The sequence below is a fragment of the Papilio polytes genome, unplaced genomic scaffold, assembly GCF_000836215.1.
Source record: "Papilio polytes unplaced genomic scaffold, Ppol_1.0 DF822511.1, whole genome shotgun sequence".
In the NCBI taxonomy this organism is placed as follows: Eukaryota; Metazoa; Arthropoda; class Insecta; order Lepidoptera; family Papilionidae; genus Papilio; species Papilio polytes.
Window position 1 is genome coordinate 415,217 of NW_013526693.1, and position 2,777 is coordinate 417,993.

At 33.7% G+C, this 2,777-nt stretch overlaps 1 protein-coding gene across 2 annotated transcripts in view; it reads right to left on the minus strand.

The window, feature by feature from the left end:
- Positions 1-1,707, minus strand: part of LOC106106035 (solute carrier family 22 member 13-like) — an 18,264-nt gene extending 16,557 nt beyond the window's left edge. The window contains exon 1 of one of the 2 annotated variants that reach the window (XM_013286560.1): positions 1,639-1,707. The gene's annotated coding sequence lies outside the window, so the exon portion shown is untranslated. Of the gene's footprint in view, positions 1-634; positions 841-1,638 lie in introns of those variants that run through there. The other variant, XM_013286559.1, reaches the window with a different exon arrangement.
- Positions 1,708-2,777: the final 1,070 nt, after the last annotated feature.

The following is a 2,777-nucleotide window of genomic DNA, read 5'->3' on the forward strand; positions in this document are numbered from 1 at the left end:
TGAGAATATTTTGTTTTTGGTGTATTTTGTTTTGTTTTTAGTGCATTTTGTTTTGTTTTTCGTGTATTTTGTTTGGAAGTCGGTTTTTTGATAATAATAAAAGTAATGAATCGACCTTTGATGAGGTAATTAAATTAAATTGAAACATGGAAAGCCTTCGTTTGAACCTTGTGTTAGCTATAATAGATTAGTTGTTTTGTAATTATTACAAGAACTAACCTACAAAGCTAATACTTTGTATCTGAATCTAAAGACATTTAGTAGATTTTTGACGTGATCCTTATTTTGTATGCAAAATAAAAAGCAAAACAATGATGCAATCACGTTTTCATAAGGAAAATCGTGGCTCTTTCACATGACATTGTGTCCTATATTTATAATTTTATTTATTCTGTATGTAGTTATCTTTAATTACACAAAACACTTCATATTATAACCCTTAAATACATTTGTTAATTTCATTTTGGTTCAAAGATTTGACAATTCCATACTTTACAAAAACATAGGTTTCCTATTACTGGAGTCATCTTTCTCAGCACTTGTATTGTCGTCTCTTTTGTTCATTAAAAAAAAATAGAGACAACATGTATCAATACAAGCATTACAATAAATTACTAACTAGAGAAGTACAAACCTTGCTCAATGCGGTAAGGCCTCCCAAATTACCTTGCACGTGGTACAGACGATTTTAGTTCTTACGCAACATGTTATATGGACTTAAATTGTATAAACACATATGTCGCTCATTAAAATTAAAAACAAAAAAAGACAAACACGTGAATCGCAAGCAGAGAGAGACGTGAGACTGCGTTAGCCTTTCCAGGTTGGACATAAAGTCATATTTCGCGTGGCAAAATGCAACTGATACTATGTCATAACTTTCACTTAACGTTCATTGGAATCTATCAATATTAAGAGCGGGACACACCTTTTACTAAACTATCGCACAACTGTTGTGTGTTGTGTGATTGTCGATTGTTTCGCAGTCAATTCAATTGTTTAGCATTCATATAAGCACAAAGGAATCACAGCGGGACTAGACTGTTGTGCGACAGTTTAGTCAAAGGTGTGCGCAGGCTCTAAAGCTAATTTTTCTTCTCATTAATCAACAACATTAAGTATAAATAGGTACTATAGATATATTTAGACCATGAGTAATTAATGCACTATCGTAAAACTTAACTAATCCTGTTTCTTCCCTAAACGAGCTCTTTCCCTAAATATAATCCCACAATCGCACTCAGGGATACACTTAGCACAGAAGTAAGCAAAATTACTACAAGGTCCTTAGTATTTAATTATTGCAGTAAGATATTAAGTGAAAGCTTACGCATGGCATAGAGTATAAAAGTCCGGGGTAAGATTAGCGTGCCCCCTAGCGCCCCTGGCGGCCGGGGCGGAAAGTATACAGAGCAAGGTGTCAAGTACGGAATGAATTTGTCAGCCTGTGATTCCGCGCCGGCCGCCCCGGCTATATATCACTGCTACATGACCCGGTACACTAATCGAGTGATTTCATCTATTTATTTAAAAGCATAATAATTAAATCAGTCAAGACATAAATTAAATACAAAATAATAAAGAGAAAAATATATGATACCCAATTTTAATGCTGTCACCAATCAAAAAATCTTATACCTTGTTCAATTTGAACTACGGTTCACTTTCATTACTTAAAAATATTCTTTACAAATACGTGTCGAGTACTACACTTCACAAAGGCACTTGTACTAAAAATGGAAACAAAATATAATAATTTAAAACATGAAAACGACGTTGAAGAAACCGTGTCAATATAAAACAATGAGATAATTCTTGAGTGATAACAGTATACGACTCGGGCGCTTAATTATAATATTCAGAATTCGTTGAATATGTGAAAATAAAGATAATACAATAGTATTTAATTTAACAACGAACAAAACAAATCCAAATTATACTATGCTAATTATTTTTAGGTTAATTTTATTTATTGTTATATTCACAACAAAGTCAAGATAACAATTCATTTTTTTATTACAATAAAAGTTACTTTGCAAATTTTATACTTGAGGTAAATTTAAATATTGCACGTTTACAATTTATTTTTCAACTTTTTTGCCAAATGGAAGTTTTCAGACACAAAGCTATGAATCATTCTTGCTTTTAGTAGTTAAAAATATTTTACTCCCAAAATTTGACTACGCTAAACTATTTGTACCACGATTAGTGTACCGTGTAGTATCACGTTGCGTCCACAAGATTTATTGCGTGATGAACAACTTCCTACGTAAAACACGTCGCCCCCCCCCCCGCGCCTCGCGCCTCCGCCCCCAGCCCCGCTCAAAGGAACCCTTTTATTCCCGACACATTCAAATTTCATATTACTATTGTTATATTGTAAAAACTATGAACTATTAATTATCGTTAATGCGTGTAAATACTAATTAATCATTCGTGAAATTAAATTCTTCAACAATTTACATCACAGTCATCGCATCATATTAATAATATAAAACTGCACAGTGTTTAATTTCTAAATCCAATATTCAACGACACACGTAAACTCTCGAATGAAATGCACTCGGCGAATGGCAACCTTGTGGGACTCAGCAGCAATAAATCTAAAGATATCAGAGGTCAGACAAGGACTTTACCAGGGACAGACTCCGTTCTTCCCTTGTTCGTGTGACAGTACAAATTCAGTACTTTTAGCGAGCGTTCGCACGGACGCGAAAACGCTAGGCGGTAACTATGTGTCAAAATAGAACGTATGGGATTGTATGAAGCTGTTCATA